Here is a 21,805-nt window from a genome sequence, read left to right on the forward strand (position 1 = left end):
AATATTTTTAAAAGCAAAGGTTCTGACAAAGGTCTCATTTCCAAAATATATAGAGAACTGACCCTAATTTATAAGAAACCGAACCATTCTCCAATTGATAAATGGTCAAAGGATATGAACAGACAATTCTCAGATAAAGAAATTGAAACTATATCCACTCATATGAAAGAGTGTTCCAAATCACTACTGATCAGAGAAATGCAAATTAAGACAACTCTGAAATACCACTACACACCTGTCAGATTGGCTAAGATGACAGGAACAAATAATGATGAATGTTGGAGGGCATGTGGAAAAACTGGGACATTAATACATTGCTGGTGGAGTTGTGAAAGAATCCAGCCATTCTGGAGAGCAATTTGGAACTATGCCCAAAAAGTTATCAAACTGTGCATACCCTTTGATCCAGCAGTACTACTACTGGGCTTATATGCCAAAGAAATACTAAAGAGCAGAAAGAGACCTGTATGTGCCAAAATGTTTGTGGCAGCTCTTTTTGTTGTAGCTAGAAACTGGAAGATGAATGGATGTCCATCAGTTGGAGAATGGTTGGGTAAATTATGGTATATGAAGGTTATGGAATATTATTGCTCTGTAAGAAATGACCAGCAGGAGGAATACAGAGAGGCTTGGAGAGACTTACATCAACTGATGCTGAGTGAAACGAGCAGAACCAGAAGATCACTGTACACTTCAACAACAATACTGTATGAGGATGTATTCTGATGGAAGTGGAAACCTTCAACATAAAGAAGAGCCAACTCACTTCCAATTGATCAATGATGGACTGAGGTAGCTACACCCAGAGAAGAAACACTGGGAAGTGAATGCAAATTTTTAGCACTAATATCTGTCTGCCCAGGTTACATGTACCTTTGGAATCTAATGCTTATTGTGCAACAAGAAAATGGTATTTACACACATGTATTGTATCTTGGTTATATTGTAACACATGTAAAATGTATGGGATTGCCTGTCATCGGGGGGAGGGAGTGGAGGGAGGGGAGGATAATTTGGAAAAATGAATAAAAAAAAAACATATATATATATATACATATCTATATATGTATTATCTATATGTATTAGATAATAAATAATAAAACTCCTTGAAAAAAAATAAAATTAAATTAAATTAAATTTTAAAAAAAAGTTTATAGTGTGGAGCAGCTAGGTGGTTCAGTGAATAGAGAACCAGCCCTGAAGTCAGGAGGACCTGAGTTCAAATATGGCCTCAGATACTTAATACTTCCTAGCTGTGTGACCCTGGGCAAATCACTTAATCCCAATTGCTTCAGAAAAAAATTTATATGGTTCTTGTTAACTATATAGGTAGCTTAGGAATCAGGATGAGAACCATAGCTGTGACTTACCTGGTAGAGGGATATCTCAAATAAGAGGTTACTTCTACCAATGTTGCTTAATACTTTCTCTGAAAGTACTAATCTGATTTGCCCACCAGTTTGTGGGAGAGCTGGGACATCATTCTAGATCTTTCTCTCTCCAAAAAACATTCTATCTTTCTATACACTATCTTATATTTGCAAATGCTTAATTGTTCCACAATTTTTATATATACTGCAGAATTTGGTGAAAATTAAAGTGATAAAAAGCTATGTTAAAAGTCAGGAAAAGAGTTTCAAGTTATTCCTATCAAAAACATGATGAATATATGAACTTGAGAAACCACTAAGGTATCTATGCTTTCAGAAATTCAAAATAGATTGGTTACTTTTTATTGCTAGTCTTTATCAAAGAAGCAGATTTTTTCATTGGAAGTTCTGTATGATGACAAAACATTTTTCCTTTTCAATCCCTCTAAAAATCTGGTTTGATTTTCATAAAAGCCCAAAGATTTAATTTAAGGATTACTATCCATATTTTCAATATAAGATAACTTTACAAAACTAAGAATTATCTTCACTCTTGGTCATCTTTGTTTAAGAGATAGAGAGTTAGACAAGATCCCCAAGTTCATTTAAGTGAACTTCCTTCATATTATTCATGAAGATGCTTAACAACAGAAAGTGAAATTATTTTCTAAAAATCACACAGGTAGCAGTAGTTTAGATTCTGATTTCTGAACAGACCTCAAAGAAACCTTTTGTCATGCCAATGCCCCTCTTTTTGCTTTTAACCAATTTATTATATCCTGGTGTCTTATTTAAATATATGATTTTTAGAAGAATAAGACAAATCTTATCTGGATTATTCATTTTATTGGGTTTTCTGAATGTTTGTTTTTTCTCAGTGAATTGACCAAAATTTTAGGTCAATTACAAGATGCTTTGTTAAATGAATAATGTCTTCTAATGCTTTTTTCCCCCTGTTGTTTGATTAGTTGGCTTTGTAGAAACTAACTTGAAAGTATAAAAGTACAAGATTTAGAATCCAAATATTTCTAGGTTCAAATTGCAGCTCTATGTTTATAATCTATGCAAATAGAGGGCAAATCACTACACCTCTTTTAACTTCAGCTTTAGCATATATGAAATGAGGGTGCATTAATTAGATGACTACTATAGTCCTTCCAGTTCTGCATCAATGATTTTAAGAAATAAAATTGGAGTAAGAAAATTGAGTGAATTATTGAAAAGAAACTTTTCATGTTTCTATTTTTAATTGAACCAATCTGTAAACATGCTCAAATATTTTAGAATCCCTATAGACAATATGATGTTGGAATAAAAAATGGATATTTTCATATTATCATGACAATTAGAATTATGGTGTGTTTTATGTTCAAAAACCTTTGTAGATAAGAACTAATTAATCCCTATAGTGTTTTTCATTATATTTTAGAACAGAGAATCGTTTAAAATACAATAATAGAAACTTCTATTCCTTTAGAGATAACATAGATTTTTTTAAAATCCACTCATAGTTTCACTTAAATAAATTAAAAAGGTAAATGAAAATAATTTATATTTAGAAATTGTATTTTCATTTCACTAAAGCAAAATGCTGAACCAAAGCTTACATTTTTCTTTTGACTCTATGTTAGTGTTGTTGTTGCTTTTATTTTTATGGGGTTTCTTTTTGAGAGACAGTGTTTGTTTTTGCTTTTTCTATGTTTGTTTTTCATCATAGAATGTCTAGCTAAATGCTGTTTACTATTATCATCATCACTAACAATGTACTTTTGAGGCTACTTACTTCTATGTGTAATAATGGGAATAGAAACAATTTTTAAATATTAATGTCAACATAATTATCATGATTTACCTACTTGTAAAGGAAACTCAAATGAGGGGAGCAGATAGGACATGGGATCTCTTAGTAATCTGTTTCCATCATCAATTCATTGTGAATACTTCCATTTAAGTTCTAATCACACAGAAGCCATTGCGAGAATGAGATTATTAATGATAGCTGAAATAGAGCAAATATACAGGAAATTTATGCTGACAGCAACAATTGTCAAATAAGATAAAAATCATTTTACAAGCTTTCTAAGAAATAGGAAAATATTCAAGCTGTGCAATAAAAAATAAAATAGTATTTTTAGTAAAATATTAGAATTTCAAGCAAATTTAATGATTTATAAATATTTTAAATTATGGAAAATTTGAATAGCTATATGGATATTCATGTTGACACTATGCAAGGGACAGTCAGCTGATCCCTCATTAGAAGATAGTCATCTATCAGAGAAGCATCATGGCTTCAAAAAGGACCAGCTGTTTTTTCTCCAGCAACTGAAGGAGAAATGCAAGGAATAAAGCACAGATTTGTAAGCAATTTTCATCAATCTGACCAAGGGCTTTAAAACGATCACTTGTGAGGGCCTATAGAAGATTGTGATAAAATGTAGCTATCCAGAGAAGTTAGTCAATACTGTACCCATGTTTGATGATGGTAGAGATGAGTAGACAATATTCTCACTCTCAATCACCAGAGAAATGATAAAGGGCTGTGTTATTGCTTCAATTTTTTAGCATATGTTTTCTACAATGTTTCAGATACCTTCAATGAGGACTAAAACACCAATGAGGTCAGCTACCACATATATTAATATGTCATATATACATATTAACATAATCCTAAATTTATTTCAGAGTCATTAGTGCAATTTGGTCAGATTATTACATACTGGATCCAAGTTGATATCTGTATGTCATGTTTTAATGTTTTTCTAACAACAATTATCCCTCATCATAGTGCATTTATCCTTTTGAAAATAAACACATACTTCCTGATAGTGTTGCTACTGACACACAAAGTGGTTAATGTTCCTTTCTCAAAGTTATACTGAATTTACTTGTATATATGTAAGATATTATTTCCTCCAAATGTCCATAGATTAATGTTATAAATTGGAACGTAATAGAAATTTAAGAGAAGTAAAAATATTTTAAAATATATGTTATTTCAGAAGGAAATATGAAATCGTATATGGCTAGATATGTCTTGTTAAATCATGATTTCACAATATTCTTACACCCCCCTATAATCATATTGGAGATATACATATTTTGCATTGGTCAAATCTCTGACTACCACTACTTCTAGGCAAGTATGATAATTTTTTTTCTGAAATAAATGAAATTCTACCGTAAGTGAATGAAAGCTGTGTAGATGGAGATGATTTAAGAAAATGTAGAAGAGAAGAGATCTCTGTAATCATAAAATCTGAAATAAGAAATGCTGAGTTTTTTGTTTTTGAATCTTGACAAACAAATGCTACTCATTCTCCTTATATTTGTGTTATAAGTCTGACCTGAATAATGTTATTTTTCACTTTTCCTCTAAGTGTTGAGATTCCCCATAACTGCTGCACATTTAATCAAGTCTGCCTCAGTCATATTCCTAGTAACAAGCTTCTGATTCCAAATGAGTGACCAAATATTTTCTAGATTGATTATGTAATTACAGGTTTTAAAAAAAATTGCCTTTGGAAGCTTCAGTCTATAACATGAGGGATATTCAATCCCAATCCTTCAAAATGCCACTTCACCTTCTTGAACAATCTTACTTTTAAAGAAATGTATTATAGCTCAAAATACATACTCATTAACATGCATACATAATTCACAAACACTATACATAGAAAGGCAACTCATACATCAAATTACATGTTCATATAATATTTAGAATAATCAATGTTTTGTACCTTATCAGGTAATAAGAAATATTTCTTATTGTAATTCTTTAGGTCAATTTCTCTCTCAAGTGAGAAAGAGTGAAGATAGTCTTAAAATAATTGATGTTTTCATTCTGAATTTGAAAGAAAAGAAGCAAACTCAGAATCTTATTGAAGAACAAATTGTCTTAATATTCTGAATTTGATAAATTAATAACAAGGCTATAGTCTAACAAAATCATCACCACTAAGAGATTTAATTTTAAAGATGGAAAAGATGATACTCTTTCCTCATCATTTGATCTTGAAGTCTTGAGAAAATTCAAGATAACCTCAAAATAATTTTTGAGAATAAGGCATAGAAATCCAAGAAATATTTTTTATGTTGCAAGCTCTAGTTTAGAGAAGCTATTTTTTTTGTCTGAGACTATATATGTTGGTGAAAGTTTTGCAAAACTATCATTAAAGGGAAATGTCAATTACTCCTTAAAGATAAGGATTTTATTTGACCCTCATGTATTTAACAAACACTCCAATTGTTCATCCTTTCCTTCTTTGCTTCCTTCTTTATTTTCTTTTTTCTCAGTGAATATATTGTTACAGCAGGTAATATTCCACAGTTAATTGGCTTATTTTTTTCCTGTGGTCCACACTCACCAAGCAATTATAGCCACGCCTAATTCCTGGTACTTTCTGTGTTATCAACAATAGATATTTTAATTTATCCAATTAGATATTTAGGGCTCATGTTCTTAAGCTCAAAGAGAAAACTCCTTTCATGTTTTGTTTAAGTGGAATTCAATAACATTAACACTTACTGGAATTGATATAAAAGTTGGATTATGTATATAATTCTTTACTCATAACAATATACAAATTAATTTAAAATATAAAATTACCCATTGAGGGCAAGGAACTCTCAATTTGTTATCTTAAAAGTGTATGTTGCATTATTTTATGCAATTTACCAATAAACATTATATATAAAAAAGTACTTAATAACTTACTTTCACCATATCTGATACTGATATCTGATTTCTTGTTTGTTTGTTTGTTTTTGTTGAGGCAATTGGGGTTAAGTGACTTGCCCAGGATCACACAGCTAGGAAGTATTGTGTCTGAGATCAGATCTGAACTCAGGTACTCCTGACTTCAGGGCTGGTACTCTGTCCACTGCACCACCTAGCTGCCCAGATATGTGATATTGATCAAAAATCAAGTCTTTCTATTATTAACCTTTTAACTTTCTGAGATTTCCTTATTATTACAATGGAACATGGAAGTGTTCTTTAAAAGGTAAAGTTTATTCTGTTTAATAAATGTTTTGGTAGAATATATGCCTTAAATTGATTCTTTCTTAGCCCATTTTCCCCATATTAGAGCTGAAAACCTTTTGACATCTTATGTGAAATACTCTGTTAGAAATTGATTTTGGTTAAGAAGCACCCTTTTAAAATGTGAATATTTATTGGAGGGTTAAATGAGTAACATTATTTCAACTTCAGTGTGAATTAGATTAGTTACATGTTTTTTTCCTCCTGTAGGTCTACTGCACTTATAAGAAAAAAAGACAGAGGATTTTAAAGTGTGGAACACTTTAGAGAAAATTAGAACTGAGTGGGATATTATAGAAAAGTTCATTAAACAATTCCCTTGGGGATATTAGGTAACTGAGAAGTACAAGTAAGAGGAAATTGGAGGTGAGGCAGGAATTTAATATCCTAACTCAATCTGTAGTGTGATTGCTCCAGTGTGTGTATGTATGCATATATATATGCACACCCATATATATGTACACAAAAATGTGTATAGATACATATTTATATATAATAATATATTGGATATATACATATATATACACACATACACACATATATATATACACACAGATATGATAAAGAACTAGATTCAAAGCTAGGGTTATTTTAAAGATAGTCATATAATCAACAAGTGGCATTTCAAGTTCCTAATAACATTCCATTTTCAAAAACAAGTAAATTCTGGGAAGTCCACCTCCATAATTCTGTGTCAGGCTAAAGGAAGGGAAGAGTTCTTATTAGTTCTCTGGAACTTGTTGACTTTTTTTTTTTTTTTTAATCTGGCAGCTTTACTTCTCTTAGAGTTTCAAAAGTCTTCTCCTTTAGTCTATGAGCCATAATTAATATAAACATACTCAATCAGATTTAGTGCTTGAGATCCCACCAGAAATCTTTCTTCTATCCTGTATCTTCTACACTTAAATTTAATATCATTATTAGCCATAATTTGCCTAGCACATAAAAGCAAGAAAAGGAATGTTAATATAAAATCAAATAACTATTGCAAAAGAAATTTGAGGGCCAAAATTACAAAGGACAAGATATTTCAAAAGAAGATGTAATAAGATCCATCCAATCCACTGCTTTGCAGAGGTATCTGTTGTACAGTGCACATATTGTCAAATTTTCTGATATTCACTTATGACTAATTTTTCTCTTCTTTCTCTCTGTCCTTAAAAAGTTGTATGTCATAAGGAATGGCTTTATAGAAGGGATGGGAAGGCAGGACACTTTGAGAATAGGTGAATAAAATATATCAAACTATTATTTTAAAATCATTTTATGGCCAATCAATAAACAAAAATGGAGAATATCAAAATAATTTACCTCGATTAATTTCAGATAAAAGGGAATTCCTTGTTATTTAGAATTTCTATAAGCAAGATGAGTAGAGATTGTCCTATGGTGAAGTATTTGTGCTGCTTCTTTTTCTTAGATATATAACATAATGTATTTTTTAGAATGGATTCATTCTTTCTCTCTTTCTCTCTCTCTCTATATATATATAGATAGATAGATAGATAGATAGATAGATAGATAGATAGATAGATAGATAGATATTTATATATATATATATGAGAACTATTTATATGAATGCATAATATATGATATAATTGTATATTAATCAGAAAGCATTAATTAATATAGTTTATTTATTAGTTCATTCAATAAATTTATTTTAGAAAAAAAAACATTAGCTATTAAAAGTGTGAAGTAATATGTTATGAATTGCCTCTCTGAAAAAGTTTGGAATCTACTTGAGAGAAGCATGAACTCTAGAAATTTCATTAAAACAATAACTTTTCTTAATTTTCATTGAACTATGATAATATTTGATTTGATGCCATGGTGGGGGAAAGCAGTGGTCTTTAAGGAAAAGGATACTACTTCTAGAGTGAGAAGACCTCAAATAGTCTCAATTTTGATGTTCACTCTCTGTGTTATTTCAGCCAACCTACTTTTTCTCAGTCTCAGTTTCTTCACTTGTAAAGTGAAAGGATTGGATTACTTAGTCCTTAAGATCTCTGATAGATAAATAGTTAGCTAGCTACATAGATAAATAGATAGATAGTCCTTTTCCTCATCATCATAATAATCACAAACATATATTTGTTTCCTACTATATGCTAAGTACTATTTTAAGTACTTTATAATTGTTATCTTTCTTAAATTGCTTTTTGACAAACTGTTATAGGCCCTTAATTTTACTATGTGTGTTTCTCTTTTGTTTCTTATAAACAACATGTTTTTAGATTCCAATCCAATCTGTTATCTACCTGCATTATATAGGTGACTACATACCATTTATATCAGGGGTTCTCAAACTAAGGCCAGTGGGCCACATGCTGCCCATGGGGTTATGGCAAATGGGCTGAGGGGCAGTGACAGAATGTGAGTTTTTGTTTTTACTATGTCTGGCCCTCCAACAATCTGAGGGACACTGAACTGTTCCCCCTATCTAAAAAGTTTAAGGACCATTGAGTTATATTATTATGATTAAAAGTGTAATTTCTTTGCTCTTACTTTTCTTTTTATCTTTTTTCTCCTTCTCCTTTTTCTTTGTTGTTCTCTTGTCAAAAATCTATTAAGTTTTCAACCACTACATCCCTTATACTCTATTTTTATTTTATGCTCCTTTCCTTGCTATTTCTCTATATTCAATTGATTGTGTATATGATTCCTTATATTAGCACATTCCAATGACAGTAAAGACTTGTCTAAGACACATGATCTTCCCCATCACTGTAAAATCCCATCCTTTCATTTATCTTTTATGTGAGATAATTTCCATATTTTTCTCCACTACTTTTTTTTACAGTGAATATATTTTTCATCCCTTAATTTGATTGTTTTGTAATCCTCCTATTACAATCAATTCAGACTCTGTGTCTTCTTTCCAAGTATATCCCTTCTAATTTCCCTAAAATGGCAAAGTTCTAGGAAATAACAATTATCATCTTTCCATAGAAAAATGCAAACATTTAACCTAATTGATTCCCTTATGACTTCTCTATCAAACTTATATTTTTATACTTCTTTTGAGTCTTTATTTGAAAGTCAAATATTTTATTTAGCTCTGATCTTTTTTTTTTAATCAGGAATGCTTGAACAATCATTTATTCCTTTAAGCATTCTTTATTCCCTCTGAAAAATTATATTCAGTTGATTATATTCAGTTTTTCTGGGCAAATTATTCTTGGTTATAATCCTAACTCCTTTGCTTTTGGGAATCTCATATTCCAAGGTCTCTAATGTTTAATTTAATTTAATTTAATTTTGCCTTTTGATACTAGGAAATTATCAAAAATTGTTCTTGATATTTCTTGTAATATAGATTATTTTTTATTGTTCTGGCTTTCAGGTGGTCAGACAATACTTAAATTATCTATAGTAAATCTATTTTACTATTCAGTTGTTTTTTCCAGTGAGATACTTCATATTTTCTCTTTTATTTTAATTATTTTAATTTTGTGGGTTGGAGTGGGGGATGTCTCATGGAATCATTACTTTCCTTTGCCCATTCTAATTTTTAAGAATTATTTTCTTCAGTGTGCTTCTGCATTTCTTTTTCCTTTTGGACATATTTACTTCTTAAATATTCCTCTCCTTCAGTGACTTTTAAAATACTATTTCCTCCCCAATTCAGTCAATTTAAAAAAAAAAGACATTTTTATTACAAAAGATTGTGTACCTCTTTTACCAAGCTCTTGACCCTCTTTTCATAATTTTCTTCATTTGTTTTCTCAATTTTACCTCTGTCTCTTATTTGAGTTTAAAATTCCTCTGTGAATTCTTAGGAATTCTTTTTGACTTTATATGCAATTCACTTTCCTTTTTAAGGTTTTGCTTGTAACTGCTTTGATGTCATTGTCTCTTATGGGTTTGTGTATTGATGTTCCCTATCACCATAATAACTTATTATTGTTAATTCTTTTTTGTTGTTGTTTTCTCTTTTCTTCAAGGTTATTTCTTGGCTTCCAACTAACCTTCAGGTCTTTTTTGTTACTGTTTTCAGAGCCAGCTGTAGGGATAGGTGTGAGGGTTCTGAATGTTTTCAATACTTTCAGCCTTTAATCTGATATGCTCTAAGAAGTATGGTTAATGCTCTCCTGGTCAGTGGTCTGGTCTTTACATAGTAAGAGACCTTCTTCCCTGCTAGACATCAATGGTGGCAATCCAATTTTGTGCTGGGACTCTGACCAAGTCTCACTCTTAATTTGCAGCTGCAACTGTTAACGTTTTACTCTGTCTTTAAATTGAGAAAATACTCTATCATCTCTTGGAGTGACAACAAGCACTCCACTCCACCTTAGAACTGAAAACTGTTCCTTTGCTCTCCTGTGAAGTTATTCTGAGAAGCAAGTTTGATAAATGCAAAAGAATGCTGAACCCATGCAAATAAAGCATTCCTTATGATCTCTTTCCTACCAATTATCTGATCTCTCCTCAATATTGTCCATAGACTGAGAATTTTTGAAGCTGTTTCTTTGATCCCAGGCCCAACCACTACACTATTAAAACAGATCTCTTCTGTCAACTTTATAAAATGTTTTGAGGTGGAAAGTTTTTCACCAAAACTTTTATTATTTTTGCCACTCCAGAATTCATTTTGAGGCATCATTTTACTAGTTTTGCAAGGAAAAAAAATTAGGGGTTTTTGGCTGAGTGCTTTTTCTAATGCATCATTCTAGATCTTATTCCTGTTTGCATGCTATTTTGAACAAACCAATGTTGATAGTTATTTTTCTAGCATGCAATCCTAAAGTATAATATTATATAGTTTATGAGTTTTATTTTTCAAGATAGTTCTGGGAATTCAATGATTAGTTAACATAAGGGCTCATAAAGGTTGAATCTCTACTAGTCATTATTTCCCTGAATCATGCTTTCTTTCTATTCTGAGGTTATTAAATTGTTTTTGAAGAACTCTGAAATGTAGTTCTGACCAATGCTTAGTGGTGACTAATAAACAAACTTCTTAACTTCTCAAGGTGATTTTTACAATGTCTTGGGAGATACAGTGATTATAAAATGTGTAGAAGTCCTTGCAAAGGTGGAGCTATAAAAAATGTAGGCATTATCATCAGAGAATAGTCTACAAAATCTTCACCTTGAGTGTTAAGTATTGCTTTAATGTAGCAGGCACCAAAGAATGATTTATGTGCTGGAAAATCTGCCTATAGATGAAGGCAGGGTGTGCAGAAATTCTATCTTATATAAGCAGCAAAGATTCATGTACTCAGCTTCTAATAATTCCTATTCTACACTGAATTGAATAAAAATTTCTGACTGAAACATTTTAAGCCACTCATTTTAGCAAGATAAGCCCACAGCTTCGGAAAGAAGAAAGCCATTAAACACTTTATAAAGGAATAAAAGATTGAAAATTGGCTTGTATGGATGGAATTAATGGTGTTGCACACATGAAAATCTTTTTTGAATTACTCATTATTTAAAAAAACACACACACTTTAGTGTACCTATCACTATTTTTGGCTGTGTTATCTACACAGCTGCATTTGATTAATCCTCTTACACACTAATTGGCCAGACCGATTATTTGAATAAAAGGAGTTTCATTTATATTTATCATCATTGATAATTGATTCTAATAAGTTAACATTCATTATTGCAGAGTATTTCTAAAATATTTTCTTAAGACTATCGTTAGAAAACTTTTTTGCATATATTTACATAAAAGTGTACATAAATATGGATATACACAAAAATATATACATATTTCACTAATATAATATTTTGACTATTCTAAAATATTTTCCCAAATAGCCAAACTTTAGTTAAATAAAATCTGTCCTAGAAAGGTTGAATATACCAACAAACCACATAACTGCACAAGGCCCAGCTTATATAATAATGTGGAACTTTTCAATAATAAGTCATTCAAAAATACATTTATAAATTTGCTAGCAATATTACTAAACTGTACATACATATTTCATCTAGTGACAAGTTCCAAAACTGAAAAATAAAGGAAAGCAAAAAGAAATTCTAACAAAAATAGGAAAAAATGTAGGAGTAAAATACTAGAAAATTAAGGGAGCAATCCTAAATTGGGGAATGGCTTTCTCATATACTGTGGACATTTTTTCCATTGAGGTATGGATTTTATTCTTATAATTTGAACAAATTCCTTATATAGTCTGGGAATAAAATATTTTCCCATCAGGAAATTTTATTGCAAGAAATGTTTAAAAAAAAAAAACATTAGAAATGATTAATTAATAATGTGAGAATCATTTCAAAATAAGTACTTTTATTTTGAAAAGGAAGGAAGGAAAGAAAGAGAAGGAAACAAAAACAAAAATTTTATCTCCTTGACAATAAGAGGCAGATGCTTTTTATCCTTTTAAGTCTTTTATAATGCTTTATGAAAAAAGCCCCATTGACTACATTTTTATTCTACTTATTGTTTTATTTTACATTGTATTTTGAGTTTATTTATAACTTAATCATCAATAATCAGAAATATTTTAATATACAAATAAAGCCTTTATTATACAAAATGAAAGAGACTTTAATATACAAAAGACATTTCTTTTGAGAAGTCTAGATATAGAAACTTCAATATTCTATAATGCTATTTCTGTATTTACTAAGATTTCATTCTATACCATTTTATTTTCTTCATATACTCACACACACACATACACACACACATATATATACGTGTGTGTGTATTTATGTATATATGTATTTTCAATTACATGCTGATTCCTATTGACCTTTCTGCCATTTTCATTCCATCATAACTTATCCCAAATAGAAGTTCTTCCTTGTGAAAACAAGCAAGGAAACAAATATATATTTCATCCCTTGAAAATCAGAATTGTGTACCAGAAGTCAGCAAAGTTATAAAAAAACAAAAAAATAATAAAAACAAATTACAAATAATGAAAAAATAGAAGAGAATTTGAGACATCTCATAAGCAAAATAATTGACCTGAATATCCTCATTCCTAATAATTGGACTGATTGAAAACTGAATTTAAAAAAAAAGAAAGAATCTTTATATGATAATAATAGACATCATTTAAAAAATATCCATAAGTGTCAGAACAAGAGGAGAAGATAGAAATAGAAAAAGAATCACTGAGGTCTGTACTCCCTATTCATTTTTGGATGCAAAAGATAATGACTTCAGTCATAATCTGACTTATGTAAATTCTATATCAATACATGTGAATGTGAATTACTAGGTTTATTTTTTTTTGTCAGTGGACACCAATTTTATCAATGATATCTAGCAAACTAAAATGCCATAGTCAAAAAAAGACTAACATTTATTAAGCACCTATTTTTGCTATAAACTGCCCTTGGTATTTAAAATACACATCAAAATATTGGTCCCTACTCTCAAGTTTCTAATGTTCCATTGATGGCAATGATATGTGCACATAAAAGTATAGATAAACACAAGACTGTCCCCAGGTTGGAATGAAATAGCAATTAAGAAGTTCAGATATAATTTCATATAACACATATTGTTTATGCCAAGCTTGGAAGGAAACTAGAAATTTTTAAAAGTAAAAGGTATTGGAAGTATATGGATAGGCTCACCTATCATGAGACAACATATAGGAAATAGAATGTTGTAAGGATCAGCTATTAGGCCAATTTGGCCATATTGGAAAATTTAAAAGAATATTAATATAATAAGGCTGAAAGATGATATGAACTTTGGTTGGGATATATTTAGATGCCAAACAGAAATAAAAAGAGAAAATTGTATTTGATCTTAGAAGCAGAGAAATGCCATAGATATGCTTTAGGAATACTATATTAGTTGTCTGCACAGTGGATTATAGTGGGGAGAAATTTAAGATGGAAATACCAATTAAATATCCATTATAGCTATCCCAGTAAGAGATCTTAAATGTTGGTTAAATAGTTTGTTGACTATCTGAACATAAATATAAGGGTGCAGGGTAAGACAGGGTGTGTAAAGGATGAGTTTAAGATTTCTAATATATTAAACTGAAAGGGTATTGGTATCCTCAAACTAAATTGAGAGGGGTGGTTCTTGAAAAAAATAAAAAGATAGAGAGGGGGAGAGGTGAAGACAGAGAATTATCTTCTGAAAGTATTGATTTTGAGATGCCTGTGGGATATCTTGTTTGAAATGCCACTAGATACTCAATAGGTAGTTAGTGATGTGGGAACATATCTAAGGAGAGAGAGACCAGGGCTGTATCTGTGAGTCATCTGTGTAGGGATGATAATTAAACACATGGGAAATAGTGAGATTTTCTAGAAGGAATGTGTAAACAAACAACAGAAAAGGATACAAGACAGAAATTTTAGTTAGGCCATGATTAGAGGACAAGATATGGATAAGAACCCAGGAGAGAAAATGGAGTGGAAATAGTCACATAGGAAAACAATAAAAATATTACAATAAAGTATTACAAAACCTCAGAGAAAAAATAATAGAGGAAGTTGCAGTTAATAGTGCCAAATGATTCAGGAATAGATAAGAAATGATTAGCAACTGGAGAGAAAAGAATGTTTTATGTATCTGGCTTAATGGAAGGTAGGAGACTCTGATTATTTCTCAAAGGAAGTTCCCTTTTTTCCTCAAAAATATTCTGCATTAAATTTCATCATTAGGACAAAAATATTTTGAATGAAGAGTTTCTCTTTTCACCACAATAAAAACACAAATATAATCCTAATGTAGCCATTTATATATAAATATCAGTTACAGAAACTCTGCAAGAAAAGAAAAAGCTAAATGGAAGTAAATATTTTTAGGGGGGTAGATGGAATCAATGGAATCAATGAAACAGAATCATCTGGAGCCTTGGGACATGGCAATAGAAAAGATAAAAGTTAGGGCACTACAGATAAAACTTATTCTTTTTTTTTTTTTTTGGTCACATCTCATAAAAATATGAAACATAAGATTTCAGGGTTTTGTTGTTTTTTTTTTTGCTCTTTAATACTGTACAAGGATTATGGGTGGGAATGAAATTCTTTTAGTTCATCTTTCCAAGTCTGTCAATTCTACATGCATTGCATCTGTTTCTACAGTTGTTAACTACTGTGTCCTCCATAGGTCTGTTCTTGGATATAGTTTTGCCTTTATTTCTCTATGCTCCCCTTTGGTAAGATTTTTTGGTATCATGGAGTGGATTTCCACTTCTGTGCCTATGGCATGCTAATTTACCTCAAACAGAATGCCAGAAGCCCTGAGGATTTGTCTTTGATGCCGTTCTTTTTGTAGGACATCAGTGTTTAGTTCTTAGGTAATTGGTTATCTCTTACTGTCAGAACAGCTGAATTGCTTTTGTGAGGCTTTTGGCATTACCTTTCACATCTCTTCCCAATTCCTATTCAAATTTCTGGCAATAATGTCTTGCCATCCCACTGTGCTGAGCAAGTTATTGTTTTGCAGAAAGCCAGTCTCTCTTTTAATAACCTCATCACCCAGGTATGGTTATAAAGATGATACACTACTACTTTTATTTCTGTATTTTAAAAGTAAGTAGAGATGAATAATTTATGACTATATTCTCACTGTTTAAAAGTTATTTTATTATTACTGTGGAAACTTTGAATAATTTAGGTCAAAATACTCAACAGTTTTAATAATATTTGATGTTAGACTCATGTACCAAATAATATTGTTTCAAAAATGGGAATTTCACAAATGAGAATTTGACAATGGAAAATGGGAATTTCATAAATAATTTTTCCAAATAATCTTGTAAATTTAAGGAACACTAAAGAGAATGTGTGTTTTTTCTATAACTCAGCCCATTCTAAATTAATTTTCTTGATGGTCCAACTAAATGAAAATAAAAGTTGCTTCATTTTGAGTTTGACTAGCCATTTTATATTTAAATGAAATATGAATTTATCACAGGCCTTTTTTTGGAAAGTCTTCTTACACATATTATTTAAAAGATAAAGTAAATAATTTTACTTTTGTGTTTACTATCTCTATCAAACAGATTATAAAAATGACAACAATTATTACATTTTATGAGTTGCTACAGAAAGTGATGAGGGAAGTGGGGGGAAAGGAAGGAAGGAAGGAAGGAAAGAAGGAAGGAAGGAAGGAAGGAAGGAGAAAAGGAAGGAAGGAGGAAAGAAAGAAAGAAAGAAAGAAAGAAAGAAAGAAAGAAAGAAAGAAAGAAAGAAAGAAAGAAAGAAAGAAAGAAAGAAAGAAAGAAAGAAAGAAAGAAAGAAAGAAAGAAAGAAAGAAAGAAAGAAAGAAAGAAAGAAAGAAAGAAAGAAAGAAAGAGAGAAAGAAAGAGAGAAAGAAAGGAAGGAAGGAAGGAAGGAAGAAAGGAAGAAAGAAAGAAAGGAAGAAAGGAAGAGAGAAAGAAAGAGAGAAAGAAGAGAGAAAGAAAGAAAGAAAGAAAGAAAGAAAGAAAGAAAGAAAGAAAGAAAGAAAGAAAGAAAGAAAGAAAGAAAGAAAGAAAGAAAGAAAGAAAGAAAGAAAGAAAGAAAGAAAGAAAGAAAGAAAGAAAGAAAGAAAAGGATAGAGGGAGAGAAGGAAGAAAGGAAGGAGTAAAAGAAGGAAGAAAGGAAGGAGTGAAAGAAGGAAGGGATAGAGGGAGATAGAGGCAGACAGATATGCTTTTAAAAATTTAGGTTGACTACTCTTTTGAGAAGAAATATACAAATGATCATTAGGCTCATTCCTAATCCCCTAAATCATATTGTAAAATTTTCTGGAGTGCTGAATTGAATAGTCTTCAATAATGAAATAGGAAAATAAAACCTTAATGGTAGGAAATTCCATTTAGCTCTGAGAAGGGAAAAATGAAGATATTTTTTTTTCTAAATTTCATGGGTTATTATGCTTCATGGCCATTCTTACATGGTGAGCTGATAGACATCACTGCTAATATAAATCTGAGATTATGTCATGATTCATTTAAAGATATGTCATTATAATTCATTTAAAGAAGTTCCATTAAATTTTAATATATTTAATGAAAATTTGTGTCAAATTAACCATATGGATGTTCGTGTGTATTTTTATAATTAACACCATCAAAATTTAGGGAATAAAGTAGTATTTGCCAATTGCAGTTATAAAGAAAGAACAAAATATTTTAAGAAAAGGCATATTCTTAGTACCTAGATCTCTAATATATATGTTTGTGTGTATATATATATGCATATATACATACATGTATATATGTATATATATATATACATACATGTATATATGTATATATATACATATATACATATGTGTGTATACATCTATATTGATATATAGAAAAAAAAACTCTTGGTTATGTACACATGAAATGACCTAGGTGCAAAAGAGTTATTTCTTTACTTTTCCCTCAAAAACAAACAACAAACAAACAAACAAAAAACCTTATATCTGGAGAATCCTCAGTTCTAAGCCCTAAGTCATCTCCACTTTTTAAAAAATCTTTTATTTGGATGTAAAGCATAAATGGTACACCACAAGTTTTTTTCAATAAATTCCAGCTACTGATTAGTTATTCCATCTAGCAGATAGTCAACAGCTGTTGAAGAGCTGTTCTTCTTTTATAAAGCATAAGATCCAACCCATTATGTTTATGATCTCCCTATTTCTTTTTTATAGAAAACTCAGTTCATTTAACTTGGGTTTGTTTGTCTTTTCACTTTTATTCCATCTATCTCACACTGAATGTTATCAATTTCTTTCTCACTATTCCTCTACCTGTACTCAGTATGATACTTTTTAACATTTTTTGAATGACCTTATTTCCAAATTTTCCATCTGTTTTTTTTTTTTTTCAGAATATTCAGCCTTAACCTATCTATGGTTTTTGAATTACTGTTTTTGAATGAACACATCTTATTCCTATCTTGGGGGAAAAGAATATAAAACTTTACATTGCTACTTTTATCTACTGATAATTTTCTCCATCCTTTCACAATATTTTTCAATTATGAGTCTGTTCCTTCACCTTTCACTTTCTTCTTTGACTGCTCAATATGACTTCCATTTACACCACTTCACTTACAGTGATAAAATGAACATTTTGTTCCATTTATGCTTTGTAAATCTTATAACCATGGCCTAAATAAAATAATTTAATTTATTGCTTAGTCATTTTTTAATCACATCTGACTGTGACCCTTTTTGTGCTTTTCATGGTAAAGATGTTTGAGTGTTTTGCAATTTCTCTGCTCTAGTTCATTTTACAGATAAGAATATTGATGAAAACAGGATTATGTAACTTGTCAAGGGTCATACAGCCAGTACGTATCTGAGGCCAGATTTGAACTCAGAAAAATGAGTCTTCCTGATTCTAAACCTAGGGTTCTACTCACTAGGACACCTAATTGCCCTGAAATGCTATAATGCAAAAGCACAATAAGAAAGAAAATATTATTAAACATTAAAAAACTGTCTATTAAATAAGGGTACAATAAAATTCATGAAAAAATGGAAGAAAATGTGAAATACCTCATTGCCAAAACAGCTGACCTAGAAAATATATCCAGATAACATAATTTAAGAATTATCATCCTACATTAAGACCATGACGAAAAAAAGCCTAGATAGCATTCTATAAGAGAATATTAAACAAAATTGCTCCAATATTCTAGAAACCGAGGATGAAATACTCTTTGAAATAATCCAACCTCTGAAAAGAAATCTCACAAGGAAAATCCTAAGGAACATTGTTACAAAACTATAAAACAAAAGAAGCTCAAAATTTTGAAATATAAGAGGTATTTGATCATTGATCAAGCTTAGCGGTCAACAGAAAATGAAGTATTTATTTGTAAAATTCTCATTGTTCATGAAGGAAAGCTTTAGGAGGAATTTATTGATCTACCCTTAAGCCATCTAATCAGAGGAAAGAAGCAGCTGTAAGTATTGAGAAAGCATTGTGCAAAAAAACCTGGATCAATCTTAATAATGAAGAGATTTTAAATGATGACTTTATCCTTGGAGGAAGCATGATGTGCATGGAGTTGGTACCAAGCAAAACTTTTGAGTTTCTTTTGTTTTGGGGTTTATCTTTCTTCAACAGATTTTAGGGCCTTAAGGACAGGTACTATCTTAAAAAAAAATGTATCCCTAATGCTTAGTACAGTGTCTAACCCATAGTAGGTACTTAATAAATATTTATTGATTACCTATGACTATCTACTTAACATATTAAAGTGTTCTTGAAAGTGTTAAAGGGCTAGATATGTGGCCATCCTAATTATTCTTGATAATAAACAAATAATATGATACAGAGAGCAAAGCCATAATTCAAATAATGACTCTCTGATTCCATATCCAAATCTATTTCCATTGGAGCATATTATCTCTCACACATAGCCTCTGGCATAGATCAATAGAGTAGAATGTTACAGAATTATGGGTTACTTAGTTTGCAACGAAGAAAAAAATTTTCAATCATTTGCCGAGTCACAACCGTGTTAATTGTGTGGAACATTTTAAAAACACTTCATCTGACGGAGAATTAAAATATGTTATTTATTTTACTAATAATTTAATTTGCTTTAAGTTTCTATTTTAACCTCAAACTGAAGGATTTTGAAAATTGTATTTTTTCCCTTTAAGGAATGAAATATAAATTTCTGTTTCTTGATATTTTGTTTTGAAATCTATTCTAGTCAATAAGACTAAACTTCTTTAGTAGACTTTTTTCCTACTGCACTTCTAAGTGCTACTTAACTTCTACTTCACTGCTATTATGGATCATTTATATTAATTTGCACACACACACATACAACAGCCTAATTTCCCAGCAGTGCAATAATTGTATAATTTTTCTATTCCTCTTCTTTCTTCCTCAGTAGTATACAATTTTTGGTCATCAACTTAATTTTTAAATCTGTTAAGCATAGTAACTTACTTAAATATAGGTTATAGATGTGATAATATATGCATATATAATATGTAACTAATTATATAATATATGCACATACTTTTATACATAAAGATATATACATATGTATATGATGTGTACACATACATGCATGCAATCACATTTATATGTATTACATACATATACATACATGTTTATGTGTGGATCTATGATAGACAATAGACAAATAGATATAGATAAATATGTATATGTATATATGTATATATGTATATATGTATGTATATATATATATATATATATGTATATATATATCCCTCTATCTCTATCTCTATCTAAACTATTGCTGGTACTGAATGGGCAAATTACACCAAAATAAAGGGAAGTTGTGACAGTGATTCTCCAGCACTCTTCTGAAGATAAGATCTGCTACATTTCTATCTCTCCCACAGAATTCGATGGTACTCTTAGGAGGTTGAGGAAGTCCTTTCTGCCACTTCCTTCCCTTTCCCCAGCCACAAATATACATAATAAGAGATCACATTTATTTTTTCTCAATTTCAGGAATCCAACCTGATTTCTCTTCGATTTATCAGTCAAATTAGCTTTTGGCAAGAGAATGCCAACTTTAAAGAGCAAAAATAATATAAACAAAGGTAATAAAGTGGGTCAGAAAATTCCAAGCTCTCCAGATTTCCACACATGCATGCATACACACACACACACACACACATACATACACACATACACACACACACACACAAATAGAACCTCATGGTGAAAATAACATGACAAAAATACACAAAGGTTGGGACAAGAGTTCTCTTGGAGCAACTGGAGGAGATCCAAGGAAAGAAACCAGGAATCAAGATACCACCTGAGTGAAGTGTAAATACTTTTAAACTATCTCTGCTGAAACAACAAACAGTAAGTCCAAAGGATAGCTAGATAGGGAAGTAGCTTCAACCACAGTCTCTTAAACAGTGGAAGTTGATGTCAGACAGTTAATCAGGAGAAGATTGAAGGATGCTCTGTGATTGAGGGACACCAGGCTCAGCTGTGCTGCTTAGATTCAATCCCTGCTGTGACTGAAGGCTAGAAGGAACCAGTCCATACCTGGTGAATACAAAAGCAGGAGAGTAGCAACACTGCACTTAAATGAGAGCTAACTTTTTGCTTTTGTTTTTAGGACAGAAGGATAGAATATTATAGCTACTAGAATCCCCACTCCCCAAAAAATAGAAAACTAGGAAAAAAACTAGAAAACCCCACTCAAAAATTCTTGGAAGAACTTTAGAAAAATACTTTTAAAAGAGTGAATGAGGGGAAAAATAGAAGAAAAAAAAATAATCAAGAAAACCCAGAAAGTTTTTTTGGGGGGTGGAAAGTCAACAAACTAAACACAGAGATCCACAATATTTTTTTAAATAATTTTTATTTATCAGATACATGCATGGATAATTTTACAACATTGACAATTGCCAAATCCCTTGTTCCAATTTTTCCCCTCCCTCCCCCCAGATGGCAGGTTGACCAATACATGTCAAATATGCTGGAGAATAAATTAAATACAATAT

This window comes from Sminthopsis crassicaudata, chromosome 6, assembly GCF_048593235.1.
Source record: "Sminthopsis crassicaudata isolate SCR6 chromosome 6, ASM4859323v1, whole genome shotgun sequence".
NCBI lineage: Eukaryota > Metazoa > Chordata > Mammalia > Dasyuromorphia > Dasyuridae > Sminthopsis > Sminthopsis crassicaudata.